Raw genomic sequence first — 22,537 nt, 5'->3', positions numbered from 1 at the left:
GAAGACAGCAATTGCTTTTGTCATTTCCTACAGGTATCATACCATTCATATTACTGCAGGAGTAGAAAGAATAATTTTTCTGTTCAGTCTAGCCCCTGAAATCACATAGATAGTTATCTACATCAAAGGCCAAAAACCATCAAGAACTTTTACTCAATAATCCCAATGGTAACAAATCTATCCTAAAATATTTCCAAAATATGGAAAGCATTGCTGCAAATAACAAAATAAGTTCTGGCAAAATTAAGCAAATAGGAAAATTTATTTTAAAGGTAACAGGAAAGTGACAAAGTTAATGGAAAATTTGTAAAATCAGTTCAGGAATGGACAGGAGCTAAAAAAACAAAAACAAAAGCAAAAAAACAGCTTTAGGGTAGGTGGTCCAAGCTACAAGAATTTCCAGTGTGTTACTGCTAGAATTAGCAAATTCCAACTGCTTTTCCTATCTTGGTTTCAGTGGACTTAAGATCAAAATCCATGGAAGGAGGGGGAGGTGGGTGGGAAGGGCATCTCATTGTCTTTGTGTACTAGAGCAGTCAACACCCCAAAATATAATGGGTTGGAAATTGAAAGAAATCTCTGATGTAACAGTTCAAGGCAGATTAGCAGTCTGTTTCACATCAGTCAAGGACTCCAGTTCCTTGTGTTTTATTGTTCCACCATCCCTAGGAAGAATTGACGTTATCCACAGGGTCATAGGTTGGTCACACCCTTGCATCCAAGCCTGCAGAAAGGTGGATAGAAAGGATGGGGACAAGAAGCTTCCTTTTCTAAAAGATATGACCCAGAAATTATATATAATGATTCTGTTCATCTCCCACCATTTATTGGAAGTTAGCCACAAATACACAGAATTGGAAGTGAGGTTAAGAAATGTGGTCCCTTGTGCCACACTAAAACTTGGAAATACTCTCTTACTTAAAGAAGGAAGAAGAGAATGGATGCTGGGGACCAGAATACAGAGTAGGAAGAGGCAAGTAAGTTGCCCTAGGTGCAAAATGTAAAGAGACACTCAGTGTTGTGCAGATGCATGTGTTCCTTAAATTTTGTACCTAGTTCTGGCCATGCTGGGGATAATTAGTAGTCTCTGTCACACCTAGTTAAATTATATAGGAGCATAGGACAACTTAATTTACAGTCCTACCAAGAGTACACACATTGGGCAGGAAATATTTACCTAAAAGAAAGTAGAATATTATTGGTCAAAGTAGAACAAATATGCAGTAGCTGACCGGAAAAAGATAAATGTTCCTTACAAACATGAAGATGGCTACAATACATTGCAAAATTCTCACAGCTTTTTGTACCCCTATATCCTCGTTCTTTTTCATGTAAATTTGCAACTCCCTCCAGTAAGAGGTGGAATCTATTTTAACCTCTCCTTGAATTAAGATTGTATTTATGATAAGTTTTAAACAGAATGCAAGGAAAGTGAGGGTGTGCTAACCAGTTCTGAGCCTAGGCCTCAAGAGCATTTGCACATGTCTGTGCTGGCTGTGGGAATCCTCTCTAGGTGCCATGTAAACAAATGGGCTAGCCTGCTACAAAGTGAACGACCCCATGGACCAGAGGCTAGTTTGCTCATGTGATATGAGAGATATCAGCAAAGCTGTTTGCCCAACAGCTTTCATGAGGGTAGACTCATGAATATGTCCAGCTAAAATCAGTTCAATCTGGCCTGAGCCAAAAGAATGACCCAGCTAGGGGTGTCTGGCTGGCTCAGTTGGTAGAGGATACAAATCTTGATCTTGGGCTTGTGGGTTTGTGTTCCACGTTGGGAGAGGAGAGATTGCTTAAAAATAAAATCTTAAAAAAAAAAAAAAAAAAAAAAAGAATGACCTAGCTGATCAATAGACTTGTGTTAAATGGTTGTTTCACCAATAAATTTTGGGGTGGTGTATTAGGCAGCAATAGTTAATTAACACAGTTATTCATTGCTATATTACTTATCCTAACAAGAAAGTAGAAGCAACCTAAATAGTGGTAATAAATTGTTTAAATAAATTACCCCACATTTCCTTGCAGGAATATTTTATAACCCTAACACTGAAGCTATTCTCATGAAGTTACCCTGTAATCATGCTGACCATTATCAGGACAAAAAGGGATAGTTGTTTTCCTTCTCCACTTTTTTCACACAATCTCAGATTCCCTTTTCATGAGCTTTTATGAATTCCCAGGGTAGATTTTGTTCTTCCTGAGCTGGCAGGGTAGCTTTTCCTAATTTATCCTTTTATTGAGATGAAGCCTCAGCTTTGGACAGGAATTGCAGCACCTACCTAAAATCTTGTCTTATGATCCTACTTAAGTGTTAAAACTCAACCCCCTTCATTACTGAATCCAGCAAAACTTTCAGAACAGCAGTTTCAAAAATTCATGTGTTTATTCTTCTGGTTTGCAATTTCTTCTGTAATTTTTGATCCTTGGAGGTTTTTTTTCTTCTGAGCTCATCTGTGTATTAAAAGGGCATTTATTATATTTTATCCAGGTTGTCTTAATTTTTGTAATGTGAAGGTTCTGTGGTTATAGTGTGACCTGTTAGTGGATATGGAAATTTCGCTCCATAATCTTTACTCATTGACTTAATAGTTCTGTTAAGTACCTGACACATGGTAGTCTCTGCAGTAGGTGGGAGATTAAGTTCTCTCTCCTCTCTAAGAGCTTATGGTATAAATGTCTGGCCTTCCTTTTCTAGCCTGATCTACTAAATATCTCCATACTAAGGGGGTCCTAGACTATTTACTGCTCCAAAAATGCCATGCGTAGGAGATTGTTCTACTTTTCATGCTGAACCCTCTGCCTACGATGTCTTTTCTCTTTTCCAACTCTTGATATCTTACATATCTTTTATTTATGGAGTTTTTTATGTACAATGTAGCAGTCACTCAGTAGGGTTCCAGAGATGTAAAGATGAAATAAAACTGCTTTCAATAAATTTACAGCTACTCAAGCCCTGGTAATGCCACATTTCTACCTAACGTTTCTTAATTCCCCAGCCAGGATTCAAACATTTTTTATCTACATTTTTATAGCATGTTTTTTATGTCTTTATTTTGCACTTAACTCATTCTGCACTCCATTGTTACTTCTTTTATGTAGAACAATATTGGAAAAATCTTACTTGCTTTAACAGGTCGTATGAGTCCCCCTATAATAAGATACCCACTGATGGCTGAATGCTTTGTAAATCTCATCTGAGATGGCATCTCCCTGACCTGTGGGTCCCCTGAGATTTACTATTGAGCTTGCCTTGAGGATTCTAAATTGCTGTGCATAAGAAAAACATGTTAATTAGGATTTAGAAATTGCGTGGGGAACAGGACAAAAGAGTTTGATTTTGGACTGGCCTAGTGGAGATTAGGAAACAAATGTTTAATACAAAAACCAAGTGTGTCTTTTATGGTCCTACCTCCTCCAACCATACTAGATTGAAAGCTCCTTGAAGGTAGGAACCCACTCATATTCATCTTTGTATCTCTTGAGTATCTTGTATTATGTCTTCTCTATATATTTCTTGAACTCAAAAAAGAAGACGAACAAGAGAATCATATCATACAACTAGGGCCAGAATTAGACAAGTTTCAGGGTCTTACCAATAATTGAATCTAACTCCCTCATTTTACACATGAAGAAATGGAGAGCAAAGTGAGTAAATAATATGCACAGTCATCAGACTTGGTAATAACAAAAAATAACTTAGAATATTTATCTGATGTCTCTTTTCTTAAAAGTATGTATAGTCTCTTAAAAGAAAATTTGGTGGGACACCTGCTGGCTCAGTAAGTGGAGCATGCAACTCTTGATCTCAGGGTCGTGAGTTCGAGCTCCATGTTGGGCATAGAGGTTACTTAAAAAATTTAAAAATACAAATTTAAAAAAATTTGGTAAAAGCATATAATATAAAATTTACTATCTTAACCATTTTTAAGTGTACAGTTACATAACATTATGTACATTCACATTGTTCTGCACCCTGTCTCTAAAACTCTTTTTATCTTGCAGAACTGAAATTCTATACCCTATTCACTTCTCCCCTTGTAGCCTCTGGCAGTCATCATTTTAGTTCTGTCTCTATGTATTTGACTACTCTGGGTACCTCAGATAAATGGAATCATATATAGTATTTGTCTTTTTGTGACTGGTTTATTTCACTTAATATAATGTCTTTAGGATTCATCGATATTGTAGCGGGATTTCTTTGTTTATTTTGTGTATTCATTCATCCACTGATGGACACTTGGGTTAGTTCCACTTTTTGCCTATTATGAATAATACTTTGACCATGGGTGTACAAATATCTATCTATTCAAGATCTTGCTTTCCATTATTTTGGGCATATATAAAGAAGTGGAATTGTTGGATCATATGGTAATTCTATCTTTAATTTTGGGAGAATCCACTATGTTGTTTTCCATAGGAGCTGTACCATTTAACCACGAGCTATGCACATGGGTTCCAGTTTTCCACATTCTCATTGGCACATGTATTTCTTTTTGTTGCTGTTTTTCTGATGGTGACCATCCTAATGGGCATGAGGTAGTATCTCATTGTGGTTTTGATTTGCATTTCTTTAATGATTAGTGATGTTGAGTATATTTTCATGTGGTAATTGACCATTTGAATATCTTCTTTGGGAAATGTCTATTCTAGTCCTTTATCCATGTAAAAAAAAATTTTTTCTGTTGAGTTTTAGGAATTCTCTATGTATTGTGACTATTGATCTTTCACCAGGTAATGTGACTTCCAAATATTTTGGGGGGTTGCTTTTTTCACTCTGTTGATAGTATCCTTTGATGCACAAGAGTTTTTGGTTTTGATGAAGTCTAATTTGTCTATTTTTTCTACTGTTGCCTGTGTTTTTGGTGTCATATCCAAGAAATCATTACCAAATCTAATGTCATCAAGCTTTCCCCCTAAATTTTCTCCTAAGAATTTGTAGTTTTAGTCCTTATTTTTAGGTCTTTGATACACTTTTAACTAATTTTTGTATACAGTGTTAAGTAAGGGTCCAATTTCATTCTTTTGCATGTGGATATCCAGTTTTTCCAATACTACATGTTGAGACTATGCTGCCACCATTGCATGATCTTGGCATACTTGTTGTTGAAAATCATTTGAACATATATATGAGGGTTTATATTCAGTATTTTCATTCAGTCCCATAGGTCTATATATCTGTCTTTATTCCAGCACCACACTGTTTTGATCACTGTAGCTTTGCAGTAAGTTTTGAAATCAGGAAGTGTGAGTCTTCCAACTTGTTCTTATTTATCAAAATTGTTTTGACTATCTGGGGTCCCTTGAGATTCCATCTGAGTTTTAGGATGGCTTTTTCTATTTCTGCAAAGAATGTCCTTGGGATTTTGATAGAGATCGCATTGAAGCTATAGATCAGTTTGGGTGATAACAACATCTTAACAATATTAAGTCCTCCAATCCATGAAAATGGGATATCTTTCCATTTCTGTCTTTAATTTCTTTCAGCAGTTTTGTAGTTTTCACTATACAAGTCTTTTACCTCCATGGTTAACTTTTAAGTATTCTTTTTTTTTTTTTAAGATTTTATTTTTAAATAATCTCTACACCCAATATGGGGCTCAAACTCAACAACCCTGAGATCAAGAATTGCATGCTCCACCAACTGAGCCAGCCAGGTGCCTCTTAAATATTCCTTTTTATATTATTGTAAATGAAATTGTTTTCTCAATTTCTTTTTCAATTCTTCATTTTTAATAGAAATGCAACTGATTTTTACATGTTGATTTTGTATCCTACCATTGTGTTAAATTTGTTTATTAGTTCTAACAGGTTTTGTGTGGAATCTGTAGGGTTATGTACATATAAGATCATGTCATCTACAAACATAATTTTATTTCTTTACAGTTTGAATGAATTTATTTCTTTTTCTTGCCTAATTGCTCTACCTAGAACTTCCAGTACTATGTTGAATAGAAGTGGTAAAAGTGGGCATCCTTGTTTTATTCCTGCTCCTACAGGAAAAGCTTTCAGTCTTTTATCACCGAGTATGATAATAACTATGGGTTTTTAATATATGGCTTTTATGTTGAGGTAGTCTCCTTCTATTTCTAGTTTGTTGGGTGTTTTTGTCATGAAAGAGTATTGAATTTTGTCAATGCTTTTTCCGCATCAGTTGAGATGATCATGTGGTGTTTTTCCTTCATTTTGTTAATGTGGTATATTACATTGATCAATTTCCATATGTGAATCAGCCTTGCATTCTAGGAATAAGTCCCACTTGGTCATGGTGTGTAATCCTTTTCATATGCTGCTGAATTATGTTTGCTTATATTTTGTTGAGGATTTTTGCATCAGTTTTCCTAAGGGATATTGGTACGTAGTTTTTTCTTATAACATCTTTGACTTTAGTAGCAGGGCCATTTTGGCCTCATGGAAGGAGTTAGGAAGTATTTCCTCTACTTCAATTGTCTTGAAGTTTGAAAAAGATTGGATGTTATTTCTTCATTAAAAAAATTTTTTTTAAGGTTTTTATTTTATTTTTGAGAGAGAGACAGAGTGCAAGCAGGGGAGGGGCAGAGAGAGAGGGAGACACAGAATCTGAAGCAGGCTCAACGCTCTGAGCTGTCAGCACAGAGCCTGATGTGGGGCTTGAACTCACTGACTGTGAGATCATGACCTCAGCCGAAGTCGGATGCTTAACCGACTGAGCCACCCAGGTGCCCCTCTTCTTTAAATACTTTGTAGAATTCTCCAGTGAAGCCATTAGGTCCAGGGCTTTTCTTTGTCAGGATGTTTTTGATTACTAATTCAATCTCCTTAATTATTGTGGGTCTATTCAGATTTTCTATTTCTTTGTGTTTCAGTCTTTGTAGGTTTTATGTTATTATGTTGTTTTTTGTGTTTTTTTTTTTTTTTTGTATAGGTTATCCAATTTGTTGGCATACAATTGTTTATAGTACTCTCAGAATTCTTATTTCTGCAGACTTGGTTGTAATGTTCCCATTTTTATTTCTGATTTTAGTATGTGAGTCTTAATCTTTAGATTGACAATGGGAAAGAAGAGAGAAGACTCACATTGTCAATTTTGTTCTTTTCAAAGAACCAACTTTTGGTTTTGCTGATTTTCTCTATTGTTTTCCTATTCTCTATTTTATTTAATCTTTAGAATTTACTTCTTTCACTGTTTCTTAAGTGGATCAACCTTATCCCGAGTTTAAATCCTTTGCTCTAGCTTTTCCTTTTGGTTAGGATACTCTTTACCCAGTATTTCCTGACTAGCCCTTTCTTGTTTTTAGGTCTTAATTTCTCTGGAAACCTTATTGACCACTCAATCTAAGTAGCCTATCGCTATTCTCTGTTATGCATTCTTTATTCTTCACAGCCCTCTGTGAAATGCACTCTGTGATACTTATTTTTTGTTTGTTTGACTCTCCCCCCAATACACACATGCTTGCTTACACACACACACACACACACACACACACACACACACACACTTATTAGAATACAAGCTCCATAAGAACAAGAACCCTCTTTGCCTTGTCTAACCACTGCCTAGAATAGTCTCTGGCCCAATAATAGATGCTCAATACATATTATTGATTCCTCTAAGATATTGCAAAGTCTAGTCTTTTGAAAAGGAATGATTGACTGAAAAGTTTATCTTGCTCCTGAAAGATTATTGAGAGTTGAGAAATGCATAAAGTAGTTAATTTTAAGATAGCCATTACTAAAGTTATTATATACTTTCTTAATATATTTTGTTTGACTACATAAATAATTATGTTTTTGTAAGTGCTATCTTTATAATATAACATATCAGCATCTATTTACTTATTATTACATTTACTTTTGAGCCTAATGGATTTTTGGTATATAAATATACACTACTGATACCAGGGAGTCAGTAAGTGGCACTAAAATGAGCATCAAACTGGGAGTCTGGTGTCTTGGTTTCTAGTCCCATCTTCACTACAATGTAATTGTATAGCTTTGCAAAAAATCACGTATTTGCACTTCAGTTTCTTCATTTGTAAAATGAGGGGATTAAATTAGATAGGGGGCGCCTGGGTGGCGCAGTCGGTTAAGCGTCCGACTTCAGCCAGGTCACGATCTCGCGGTCCGTGAGTTCGAGCCCCGCGTCGGGCTCTGGGCTGATGGCTCGGAGCCTGGGGCCTGTTTCCGATTCTGTGTCTCCCTCTCTCTCTGCCCCTCCCCCGTTCATGCTCTGTCTCTCTCTGTCCCAAAAATAAATAAACGTTGAAAAAAAAATTTAAAAAAATAAATAAATTAGATAGGTTAACAAAGTTCCTCTAGCATCAAATCTATAATTTCATAAATTTAGAGCCCAATTTTGCTGGTTTTAGATTTTTTTTTTTTTTTGAGTAGGCTTTATGCCTGATGTGGAGCCCAACACAAGGTCGAACCCATGACCCTGAGATAAAGACCTGAGCTGAGACTGAGTCAGATGCCCAACTGACTAAGCCATCCAGGCACCCCTGGTTTGGGATGTTTTTATTCTTTTTAATGTTTATTTATTTTTGAGAGAGAGACAGAGTGTGAGTGGGGTAGGGAAAGAGAGAGATGGAGACATAGAATCTAAAGCAGATTCCAGGCTCTGAGCTGTCAGCACAGAGCCTGACGTGGGACCCCGACCTCATGAACTGTGAGATCATGACCTGAGCTGAAGTTGGAAGCTTAACCGACTGAGCCACCCCGGTACCCCAGGATGTTTTTAATTGCTAGATATTCATAATATATTTTTCTATACTTTTTAAAATGACATACTCTTTAATTCACTTGTAATATTATACCTCCAAATTTGAACATGCAGATTCCTTTACAAGATTTCCACTTTATAATGAAGTTTCCAGAACTCAATCATATGGACTTTTCCTACCCTAAGCAAGTTGTGTAGTTGACTCTTATTAAATGTTTGCTTAATTTTTAATGCATCACCTTAAGGGAAAGGAAAGATAATATAGCAATGACCAATACTAAAAAAATGAATAGAACTAGATCTAGTAGAGTAAAAGGAAAATATTTTCAAAGGTAAATAATTTGGTAAATTTAAAACTGCTATATTCAATTAGAAGTAAACCAAATGTCTAAATCTATAAATCAGCCTCATTGTGCTGAATGTTGTCAATAATCCTGCTGCTGCGCATAGTTTGGATGTAATTGGTTACATTCCAAAAGTATATAACACTTTAAATCAAGAGGTCTCACATTAAAATTACAGCTAAAATCATAAATTACATAATAGCTTAAGGAGAAAAGAAAATGCTTTCAGACCCTATGATATTTACAAAATAAATTTTATCTAGATTGGTAATTGCATTTAAACAAAAAAGACATGGATCCAGATATATAGAGAGAGTAACATCAAAAGGTCAATGTTGATTTCTTCTCATAAACTTTTGGGATCTTGAATGTAAACAACTGTTATTCATTAGAGGAAATAGATCTTAGAAGATAACTTTATTTTCTCAACTTCCTGACCTATCTCTGGACTGTCACACCTCTTTTGAGATATACACGCAATACACACACACACACACACACACGCACACACAGACAAGTGAACATATTTTAGATATATTTTAAGTAAAAAAATTAGGAAATGTATTAGGAAATTGTTACTGGCCTAACAATACACATTCATGTCTTTAGAGATTCAAAGTGGGAAGACTAGCTGTAAAGACCCAATAGCAGTTCTGCTCATTAAGAAAACTGTGGGTTGTGACTCTCTGAGGTAAAAAGCCTTGATTTATTTCATTTAAGTTGCCATTTAAGGACACTTGTGTGATTGTAAAATGCCTTCTGTGGATGTAATTAATCTATTTGATTTGTTATCATTTCCTTATAAGAATGATATTAACATAAAGGCAATCTCTGAAGAGGTATTAGAGATTTCAGTACTGGCCAATCATTTCACACATTTCAAATTATCTTTTTTCTCTTCTCTGTAGTTAGGTCATTTAATTCATATAGAGTCCCCATTGAAACCCCAGCACATCCTCCACTGTGAACCATTTGTGGGAAGACTTGCCCTATACAATCCATTTTGCATGTTATAATGAAAGGGCTGAGCAGAAGGGATTTGTTAGACATAATTTACATCTATTACATAGTCAAACCTTAATTATTTAGTGGCTGATTATCCTGTTTGGGAATTATACAAGCATTTTGTTTCTACCCTGCCTTACTTTTGCTGACTGTTCAGCCATTTCACTAATCATTAGCACATCTGCCAAGAGTGGTTTGGGGATAGTAAAGCAGAGGATCACATTGTCCATCATTTTGCTATTAAAAGATTTAATAAAATCTTAAATGAGTGAGGGGATTCAAGCTTTTGTGTAAATCAGTGGACCTTAATATTATCTATATCGTTATCTGTCTCCCAAGGACAATTAAAAGTTCCCTATGTATGTTTTGAAAACTGTAAGAATAAGAACATGTGTTTTAGTTCATTCGGGCTGCTGTAATGAAATACCGTAGACTGAACAGCAGAAATTTATTACTCACAGTTCTGAAAGCTAGAAAGTCCAAGATGAGGGTACAAGGATGAGGGTGACAGCATGGTGTCATCATTTGAAAAAAGTAGTTTACAGAAATACAGTAATGAGGGGCGCCTGGGTGGCTCAGTCGGCTAAGTGACCAACTCTTGATTTTGTCTCAGGTCATGATCTCACAGTTCGTGGGTTCTAGCCTGGTGTAGGGCTCTGTGCTAACAATGCAGAACCTGCTTGGGATTCTCTCTCTCTCCCTTGCTCTCTTCCCCTCCCCTGCTTTCTCCCTTTCTCAAAATGAATAAACTTAAAAAAAAAAAAAGCAATAAACAAAGAAGAGAAGGATGATGATACATAGTTTTTGTAAGGTGGTACTTACGGGCGCCTGGCTGGCTCAGTTGATAGACCATGCAACTCTAGATCTCAGGCTCATGCATGAGTTTGAGCCCCACACTGGATGTGGAATCTACTTAAAAAACAAAAAAACCAAAAAAAACTGAGTACTTATATTAATACACATATAATCTTCACAACAATATTGTTATTATACCCAGTTTACACACAAGATAAATGAGGGTGATAATAAAATATTTATATTCAAGGTTATAGGAATCAAAATGAAGTATGTGAAAGTCCTATGTAAAAAAAAAACGCTATACATGTGTATGAATAGGTATGCACATATTTATGTATGTATACATGTAGTCATTCAATTGTTTACTGACTTGATCAACAAACATCTATTAAGTATCTACTAAGTACCATATGCTATGTTTATGCTAAATATAAAATAAAACAAAAAATAAAACATACATATAAATGTATATAAAAATATTAACAACATTAAATGCACATATTTGTATGTTTATAACCCCAAAGAAAATTTCCCGGAAAGGGTGCTTTATAATAGTAATATAATGTAAGTCACGTATATAATTTTAAATTTTTTAGTAGCCATAGTAAAATTATTTTTTAAAGGTGAAATTAATTTTAATTGTATATTTTATTTTATCCAAATATCCAAAATATTATCAAAAACTATCATTCTTACATGTAAATGTAAAGCAATTATTAATGATATATTTTATTTCATTTAAGTCTCTTTATTTCATTAAGTCTCTTTATTTCATTTAAGTCTTCAAAATTCATTGTGTATTTTATACTTAGCACATCTCAGAACAGACTACATCTCAAGTGTACAATAGCCACATGTATAGCTAGTGGCAACTGTGTTGAATATCTCAGGTCTAGAATAATATACATGAAGCTGCTTAGGAGACAAGGGAGGGAGAGTTTTACTTTTACCAAATATTTTTTGTACTTTGGGTTTTTTTGTTTTTGTGTTTTTTAAGTTTTTTTTTTTTTTTTTTTTTTTTTTTTTTTTGAGAGAGAGAGCAGGGGAGGGGCAGAGAAAGAGGGGGAGAGAGGATCCCAAGCAGGATCTGTACTGTCAGCATAGAGCCCAACGTGGGGCTTGAATTCAGGAACCATGAGATCAGTACCTGAGCTGAAACCAAGAGTCAGATGCTTAACCAAATGAGCCACCCAGGTGCCCCTGTTTTGTTTAAAAAAAATTTTTAATGTTTATTTATTTAATTTTGAGTGAGAGAGAGAGCACGAGCAAGGAGGGGTAAAGAGAGGGGAGGAGAGAATCCCAAGCAGACTCCTTGCAGGCTTTGTGCTTTTAGCTCAGAGCCAGATGTGAGGCTCGATCCTCACATCTCATGAACTGTGAGATCATGACCTGAGCCGAAACCAAGAGTCAGACCCTTAACCCACTGAGCCACCCAGGTGCCCCCAGTTTTGTTTTTTAAAGAGGGGACATCACTATTGATCCTATAGACTTTATTATTTTTCTTTTTAAAGAGGGGACATCACTATTGATCCTATAGACTTTATTTGTGTTTTGATCTCTCTGTGTTTGCATCCTTTTATGTCAATGGCTCTCAAGTGGGGGTGGTTTTTCCCCCAGGGAACATTTGGCAGTGTCTGGAGATATTTTGGGTTGAGTGGATAGGAACTATTGGCATTAAGTGAGTAAATGTCAGGGATGCTGCTATGTACCTACAATGTACAAAATGCCAACAAAGCTGAGGTTGAGAAACTATTCTATATACATATTCGAAAAAATAAGAATTTAAGTGCCTACTAGTTAGTAGGCATTGCCAAGACCATGGCTGCACAAAGAGGGATCACACACACAGCTCTTGCACCACTATGGCTTACAGTTTAGTGAGGGAATGATAGAGAAGCAAATAATTTCAGGACTGTAATAAATTCTAGAATAGAGTACAAACACTGCATTAAGCAAGAACTAAAGTATGTATAAATATATTCATTAACTAGAAAACCACTTGCGTGAGACATTCATTTGAATTGAATAACTGAAACTGAAACATCAGTTATTTCTCACCAAATCCTCTAGGTTGAGAATGCACCACTTTATGTAAAGGCTTTTTAACATTCCTGTGTACCAACATAATGTCAATAAAAGATATCTGAAGGGAGCCCTTAATTTGGTTATAACAACTGTTACTCTATTTCTGTGCTGAGTAATACATCTTGGAACTTTAAATGGACTTAGTGATATATTTTAAAAAGAATGTATAAGTTACAACTAATGTTGCTGTCTGAAAGAGATGGCTATATTTTATAAGCACAACCGTCTAAGGATTATCATGTTTTGCATACCTTCTCCCATGAATGTCTCCATTTTTCCATGAGGCTCACAAGTACAACTATATTTCATCACCAGAGAAACCAGACGAAGCTCAGACTCTGAAATCCATTGGCTTTGTTTAGTTTTTTTTTTTTTTTTGAACTTTAATGCTTTATACTTTGCTTTGGTTAGTTTTTTACTGGTGAGCTCACAAAGTGCTGTGCATATCTGTTTTGTTTTGTTTTTTCACATTTTTATTTTTATTTTTTTTTTGAAAGAGAGATAGAGCAAGCGCAGGGGAGGGGCAGAGAAAGAAGGACACACAGAATCCAAAGCAGACCCCAGGCTCTGAGCTATCAGCACAGAGCTCCACACAAGCCTTGAACTCACGAGCCATGAGATCTTGACCTGAGCCAAAGTCGGACACTTAACCTACTGAGCCACTCAGCCGCCCCTGAACATATCTGTTCAAAAGAAGAAATCCAGTACCCTTCTTACTGCCTGTAAGCTGCCTGCAAGCTACCCACATATGGGGCAGGGCAACACAGGGCAGCGGTGAAGTGCAAGTGCTTCAGCATCTAATAAGGCCTGGCTTTGTGTCCCAGTTTCACCTCTTAAGGTCTAAGTACATTATTTAATCTCACTAAACCTCAGTATCCTCATACAAAATGTCTGTCTTGAAAGGGTTGCAGAGTTGATTAAATAAGATAATATATATTTATCATTACCAGGAATTAATCAAGTGATCAGGACTTATTATTTAAATAGCACAACACGTAAAGCAGACTTTTAAGATTGTTAGGCAAAATAGTGCTTATTGGGGCACCTGGCTGGTGCAGTCAGTAGAGCATGCAACTCTTGCTTGATCTTGGGGTTGTAAGTTCGAGCCCCACCTTGGGTGTAAAGATTACTTAAAAATAAAATCTTTAGGGGGTTCCTGGGTGCCTCAGTTGGTTGAGCTTCCCACTCTTGGTTTCAGCTCAGGTCATGATCCCAGGGGTCGTGGGATCCAGCCCTGCATCAGGCTCCATGCTGAGCATGGAGCCTGCTTAAGATTCTCTCTCTCCCTCCCTCCACCCCTCTCCCTGCTTTCCTGTTCTCTCTGTAAAATTAAAAAAAAAAAAATTTAATAAAAAATAAAATAAAATAAATAAAAAAATAGTGCTGTTGGCCAGAATAGTGCTTATATGATTTCTCCACTAAAATTTATTTATTTATGTATTTATAGTCAGTATTTTTCTAAAAAACAAGTGATATCTTTGTATTTGACACCATAATTAAATGGAGAAATTTGAGTACTCTTTTGGCACTCTGCATTGAATTCGTTCACATTGGTGTTCATTATTCACTTACTACTACCTTTGGCCACTGTGCTATTAAAATACACCTCTTGTCTTTTGATGTTTGCAGTCTATGCCTCTTCCCAGCTAAATTCTCACTGTCTATTTAAAACCAACTGGTTTTTGAAAATTCCCTTGTGCCCTCATTATCACACTAACTAAGCCTCACTAGATAGCAACCTAAATCTCTTTAGTAACAAGCCCATCCTCAATAGCTTGAAGAAATACACTGCTGTCCTACAGAGCTGTTTATAGACAGAGACAAAAGGCTCTTCTTGATTGTAATTTCAGCAGACCAAGTAATTGTAATGTCACTGTGGTAAAAATGCAGCTGCATTTTTCATGCTTTCTAGAAAAGTTGAGATAACATCTCACAATCACACCACACATATTTTATAATTTAAATCTCAAAGTGGTTTTGTCTCAGTCAAAAAAAGCTGAACTTATAAATTTCATTTTAAGTTTATGTGAAAAGTTATGTTGTAGGAAATAGTTTTATTGATATGTTAATATGTGAAAATATTCATTGCATGCCTAACTAAAAGAGGCAATAGTTTTCTTATTTTAATGTTGTTGATATTTTATACTACCCTGTTTTTATGATAGCAAAAAATGATGACCAGATTAAAGAAAGTAAATGGCAAAGAATATAGGTGATTTCATTATTTTTCTTTATTACGATCAATATCAGTAATGTTAATATTAATAGAGTAGAGCATAAATAAAAGGCAAATTATTTCTTTAATAGTCTAATGACTTGAGACAGATAATTAAGGTTCCAGTCCATCAAGAGGGATGAGGAAAGGTTAGTAGGTTTTTCATAGAGTGGGAGGGCCTGGTTTCTATTTCTGCCTTTCCCTTAGCTCCATAGAGGAAGATGAGAAACAGATCCAATGCTTCTTTCATCTTTATTCTTCCTGTATTTCTCTTTATTTCATTCCTGAGGGGAAAATTTCAGAGTTGGTGTGTCCAATATACAAGTAACAGATTTCAAAAGAGGGATTTTTATAAATGAAGGGCATTTATGTGAAAGGAGAAAATACAGACGATGCAGAGGGAGAACAATTTCAGGCTGAGTAATCTGCGTAGAAAAAATATCACTGAAATGGGCGTGGGAAGAGACAACAAAAGCATTCAGGGGGAAAAATGCTGAAGAAATTAGGAGAAAACAATTGGGAGTAAAGATGTTTAGAAATCACCATAAAAATCAAAAGCATTAAGTGGATAACTTTATTTTTTCCCCCAAAGAACATGTTTGAGTCGATTCTTTTTGAAGTTCTGGAAATCTGTGAAAGTTGTTGGCTGTATACCCAGAAGAATTTGAGCTACTCAACAAGCTACTCATCAGAAGTAGCTGTCTCAACCTGTTTTTTGCCTTCACCTCTTACCTGGTCTAGAATTTTAACCTCTTTTCTCATTCCTTTGGGTGACATACCAAAGTGGATGGTTATCTTAAAAAGCTACAATTAAGACTGTTGGAAATGGAGAAGAGGCCCTGAGGGTTCTTTTAGTCTAGCACAAAGGAATTTATCAAATTAACCACTTGCAAACTAAGCGTTTGATATTGTTCATCAAAAAGTGCTTAGGGAATTGCCCGAGAGGAAAGCTTATAGCCTAATGGTTGTACTGAAGCTACCTTCTAAATAGCAGGAAAGCACCAGACCTAAGAAAGCAAGCCTGGGATCCAGAGGGTACCCAAAGTGAAGAATGTGGAAAAGCAAGAAGTATAGAGGTTTTTTTTTTTTTTTTAACTTACCTATTTTACATACTTGGTTTGATGCCTGTTGATAGCCAAGACTAGAACGGGCCTGGATGGGGTTCCTCACTATCTTGAGCAGGCTGGTTGAAAAGTTAGAGATTAGGGGAGTCTGGCTGCCTCAGTTGATAAAGCATGTGACTCTTGATCTCAGGGTTGTGAGTTCAAGCCTCCCGTTGGGTGTAGAGATTACTTAAAAAACAAACAAAGTTAGAGATTAATTATACTGCTCTTGTTCTTCAGAGTCACTTGTCTAGAATAGGCTGGTGGCACTCTTGAGAGTTCTGAGCTACATTGTGGGGCAAAATGCCTTGAAGGATTACATACTTGCTGAATAGTCTCTGAGAACTGATGGGGATCATAACTGATTGGTTCCAACCTAAACCAAGGGGGTCATTTGGGTCAGAGTTGACCAGCAACTAAAACTTGGGGCAGAGTGGTGAGGATTTCTAACAGGTAATCTAGTACTCTTAAAAATGAGAGGGGTGCCTGGGTGGCTCAGTCGGCTGAGCATCTGACTTCAGCTCAGGTCATGATCTTGCTGTCCATGAGTTCAAGCCCCACATCAGGCTCTGTGCTGACAGCTTGGAGCCTGTTTCAGATACTGTCTCTCTCTCTCTCTCTCTCTCTCTCTACCCCTCCCCCACTCATGCTCTGTCTGTCTCTCTCTGTCAAAAATAAATGAACATTAACAAAATTTTTTTTAAATGATAGCCACTGTTTCAATCAACATTGTGTGCTAGAATCCTCTGGAAGGATATTTATAGGGGGAAAAATGGACTTTGACTTATTGGTAAGATTAAGATAGATAGAGAAGAGGTAGAAGACAGTTATTGATTCATTCATTCATTTATTCCTTTGAGAAACATTTGTGAAATATCTATGGCCCTTGTACCAAACAACAGAGATTCTGTAAAGAGCAAAAGTGACAAGATCCCTGCCCTAATGGAGCTTACCATCCAGAGTGTGGAGTCAGATATTAAACATAGTAAAAGGCAAACATTATTTCAGATAGTGGTAAGTACTATGAAGAAAATAGAAAAGTCTAAAGGGACAGAGAGTGACTTGGGGGGAGGTTTGATGATGGGTGTTTTAGGTAAGGAATGGAGAGACCTATCTGTGGAGGTGATATTTGATTGAGGTCTAAGATATGAAGAGTTGACCCTGTGAAGACCCATGCAAGGGCATTCTTAGAAGAGGGAGCATCAAGTGTAAGAGGCCTGAAATAGCAATGAACTTGATGAATTTGAAGGACAAAATCAACAAAAACAGCAACAGTAAAAACACAGCATAGCCAAAGAAAGTAAACAAAGGACAAAATGTCTAAGACAAAGTCATCATGGTAGGCCACACAGAAACAGTTTCTTTTAATCACAAAGAATTTAAAGGGAAAATTAAAGTAGAGGACAGCTGTGGCCCGGGGAAGAATCAGAAAAGGCCAAAGTCCCTTAAACTAGCATTATTCTATGCTGATATGGAGAAAAGAGGGTAGCTGGGGTATAGAGCCCATATAACAGTGAAAATAAGAGCTAAAACCTGGGTGACACCCAATGTCAGTAAAGTTCGATTTAGAGATTTGTGCCCCAGAAAAAAAAAAAAACAAAACCCTCACTGCTGCTCTTGCCAGTAGGTTAGGAATCCCAGTGATCCACCCCAACTATGATGTTGTACTTGCCACAGTTAGTACTTGAAATCCAGAGGGAAATGATGATGTGTGTGTGTGTGTGCGTGTGTGTGTATATACATACACACACACACACATATGTATACATATACATACATATGTATATATTCATTATATTCATGTATACAATATTCATTGTGTGTATACACACACACATATACACAAACATACACACACACACTACCTAATATAAAATTCAGTGGCCTGTTTTATATTTTTAATAAATTTTTTAAAAATGTAAAATTCCTGTGTGGGAAGCAAAAAAAGTACCAACGCATAATTTAGTCCTTAGAGGACTAAATTCATCAAGTTCATTGCTATTTCAGGCCTCTTACACTTGCTGCTCCCTCTTCTAAGAATGCCCTTGCATGGGTCTTCACAAGGCCAGCTCTTCCTGTCTTAGACTTCAATCAAATATCACCTCCACAGATAGGTCTTTACCATTCCTTACCTAAAACACTCATCATCAAACCTACCCCCCCCCCCCGCCAAGTCACTATCTGTCCCTTTAAACTTTTCTTTTTTCTTCATAGAACTTACCACTTACAAATACTTTATTTGTTTTATGTTTCAAAGACTTTGTAACATTTTAATTTGGTCTAAATTCTTTTGTCCAGGGGTATCTGGGTGGCTCTGTCGGTTAAATGTCAGACTTGATCTGGTCTCAGCTCAGTTCTCAGGTTCATGAGCTTGAACCCTGTGTCACGCTCTGCACTGACAGTGTGGTGCCTGCTTGGGATTCTCTCTCTCCCTCTCTCTCTGCCCCTCTCCTGCTCATGTTCTCTCTCAAAATAAATAAATAAGCATTAAAAAAATTTTAATTCCTTTGTCTACCAATCTAAAAGACAAAGTTCATTTCTTTCCCAAAGAATCTAAGATTTTAGTTAAGTACATAGTATTTACTAAACTTCAGAACTCCAAAAACACACTGGGTGAGGGGTTTTTGTTTTGGTTTTTGGTTTTTGGTTTAGTTTGTTTGTTTTTAAGTTAGTGTGTTCTCAAGGGGCTTCAAACGACTTTTCCTGAACTGTTTATGAAAATGTTTCTTGACACGTGATTTGGTAGGGAAAAAACCATGAGACTTCTAATAATATTGAGCAAACATTGAGCTTATACAAAGGGGAAAAAATGGGGGTGCCTGGGTGGCTTAGTTGGTTAAGCATCAGACTTCGTCTCAGGTCATGATCTCACGGTCCTTGGGTTTGAGCCCTGCGTCAGGGCGCTGGAGCTCAGAGCCTGGAGCCTGCTTCAGATTCTGTGTCTCCTTCTCTCTTTGCCTCTCCCCTACTCATGCTTTGTCTCTCTCTCAAAAATAATTAAACATTAAAAAAGAAACCCCAAAATTTACAAAGGTGAAAAAAAGTGGAGCATAAGACATACCATCTGTAGAGTGCCAATGAAATAGTCCATGCAGCACTTTTCATGTCTCTGCACAATATCACTCTGAGGTGATGTTGTTACCACAGTTGTAACTCAGAGAGGAGCTAGCAAAGATCTGAGCTGTCACATGGCTGCATAGAATTGGACATAATGACCATTGGTCATCAATCTATGTGCTGTCCACCAGACAGCATAGTATCCCCTTATTTAGATGAAATGGTGACAATACAAAGAACAATTTTAATTACTAATGTTAGGAAAAAATTAGTAATTCAGCTTATCAATGGTCACATTAATTGTAACACTCCCTTCTTCCATTGATAAAGTTAACTAGTAGAAACTAGGATAGAGATGCTTTTCAAAGAGTGTTTGTGATGAAGGAGGCCCAGGAAGGGGGGTGGGGGTGGAAATAAAATAGTTTGCAGCTAACTATACCCTGCAAGGAAGCATTGAAAGCGTTATCCATCCAGGGTTGAGCAAAGGGAGTTTAATTCCTTTGGTGTTAATACCCAGGAATTCATGCAGAAGCCTAGAGTGAGTATCTTAAAATGTTCAGAAACAAGCAATCTTTGTTTTTCCTTTCTTAACAAGAAAGTAAGCACAGATAGATTGGAGCTCTTTCAGGTAACATTTACGTTAATGGATCAATATTTTCCTTTGGCAGAAAATTGTTATGCTTGCTCTTAATGAGCATATCAATGAGTTGAGGCCAGAGAACCTAGTGTTCACCCAGCTCCTAAGCAGGCCAAGTTTGTTAGTGAACTTGTGGTTTCATAAACCACATCCAGAACATCTCCTGCCCCTTTCTTAAAAGACAGCCTAGTGACCTAGTGAGTGGCCATATTCAGTTAAAAGTGGTAAAGAAAAGCCAATATTCTTTTCATCTCCCCTCACCAGAACTTGAGATTTCTTATTCTGTACTTGTTTTTTTAATAATAATAATAATAATAGTAAATAATGCCAATAGCCATCATTTATCCAGAACTTACTATATGCCAGGTACCATGTTGTTATTGTGTTAGTTTATTTAATCATCAAACAATGATCATCTCTGAGATAGGTATTAGAATTATCCTCATTTTATACATGAGTAAACCGAGCTAAAAGTTACAAGTAAGCAACTTGCCTGATGCCACTTGAGTAGTAAGAAGCAGAGTCAGGGTCAACAGCTTAACCCTTAATAACTGCATTGCATAATATGGCATAATAAATGCAGAATTTCTTTGAAAGTGTTTCTGTTAGTGGCCAGCAGTTTTCAAATAGCCATTTATTATTTTCAATAATAATAATTTATGAACTAAACCCTCCTCAATTTCTCTTTAATTAATACTGTTTTGATCCCCCTGAAACAAACAAACAAACAAACAAACAAGCCAGGTCCCAAGTAAGTGCTGTACAAAAATTATCCCACTTAATTCTCATAATAATTTTAGGACACTTAGAGAGGTTATGTAACTTGCCCAAATGATCAAATTGATATCAGGCTGGTGAGATGAATTTGAACCCAAGCTATCCTGAGGCCAGAGGCTGCGTTGATAAGTGCCAACTTCTGCCATTAGAACTAGCCATTGGAACTATGTGATAAAAATCATAACCAGGTCAGGTGTTCAGCTCAGTGGCAGGTAGTGGTCCCTCTTTTCAACAGGCCATATACCGTATATATATTCAGCTGGTGCTCAAGTGTGGAAACCTGCCTGATAAACTCAGTCACTAGGCCCGAAGAATTCAAGTCCCTCAGATCTGCTTTTCTGAGTTGTATGGCTGCATAGCTGCAGTCACTAGAGCCTGATTGTCTCTGTCAGCGTTACACAGCTTCGTAGGTTAGTGAGGCCTACCAGGATCTTTGCCTTTGCCTTTGCGAAATGGTGAATTGAATGTATGTACTGAAACTTATAGTTGACGATAACAATTAGGAGAAGTCACTTAAAAATAAAACTTATTTTCTGTTCTATAATGTAGTGGTTACAGGCCTGCCGAGGCGTCTCATGCTAGTCACTTAGTGCCTGTGTAGATTTGGGCAAGGTGATGAAACCCTCTATGCCTCCATTTTCTTTTCTTTTCTTTTTTCAGTAGGATAGTAACAGCTATACTACAGAATATGGAAAGCGTTAATATATATAAAATAAATGATTGATAATGTGGTTAGTGCAGGAACTTGAACAGAATGTGTTCAATAAATATCAACCCTTATTATTGCCTAAATTGTCAAGATAGTACTTTGACTCTTCCCCTGTTATAAATTTTATGCTGCTGGGGTGCCTGAGTGGCTCAGTTGGTTAAGTGACCGACTTAGGCTCAGGCCATGATATCACGGTTCATGGTTCTAGCCCCGCATCGGGCTCTGTGCTGAATGCTTGCTCAGAGCCTGAAGCCTGCTTCAGATTCTGTGTCTCCTTCTTTCTCTGTCCCTCCCCCGCTTGTGCTTTGTCTCACTCTGTCTCTCGACAGTAAATAAATGTAAAAAATAATTTTTTTTAATTAAAAAAAATGTTTTACGCTGCTAAAGTAAGCTTTGAAAATGAGCTAGAGTTCAACTAGCTGACAAATCAGAAAAAATAAAGATGTATTTTAAAATCTGATATTTACATATCAGGTTTATTATTTATAACTCTTTCTTATAGTTTGCTCCTGTGTTAGGTTATCTAAAGTTTGATTTGGCACTTGCAACATTGTTCAGTTTAGAGCACATCATGGTAGATAAGGAGGTAAACAAAAAGAGAAAAGTCATGGCTCCATTACTGGCAAATAAAAAGCAAGCAACCATAAAAATTCTCAACCCCTTTAAAGTTACCTAGGTTTATGAATAATCAAGTGTAGAGAATGAGGGTTTTCCTTTGAGAGGTAGAATGAGAGGTTTTCCATTATTAATGCCATTTCTCTCTTTTTTAAATATAGCAATGTTGTTAATAACATCTTTTTTCAACTTTATAACTTCCAAAAATCTTGGATCGATTTATTTGTTTTTCCTGAACATAGCATTTGTTCATTTTTGCTGATTTAAACATAATAATTTACTTTTCATTCAAAATTATTTGTAAGACTATTTACAATCTCGCAGCTTCATGAGCTACAGTGGGCTATAGTGAAGCTGTATAAAGACAGTGAAATCTTGAGGTGCCTGGGTGGCTCAGTTGGTTAGGCATCTGACTTTGGTTCAGGTCATGATCTCATGGCTCATGAGTTCGAGCCCCATGTTGGGCTCTGTGCTGACAGCTTGGAGCCTGGAGC

The sequence above is a fragment of the Lynx rufus genome, unplaced genomic scaffold, assembly GCF_022079265.1.
Source record: "Lynx rufus isolate CCGP_SWC_20201006 ecotype Redwood Valley unplaced genomic scaffold, mLynRuf1.p SCAF_3, whole genome shotgun sequence".
In the NCBI taxonomy this organism is placed as follows: domain Eukaryota; kingdom Metazoa; phylum Chordata; class Mammalia; order Carnivora; family Felidae; genus Lynx; species Lynx rufus.
This window is presented reverse-complemented; position numbering follows the sequence as displayed.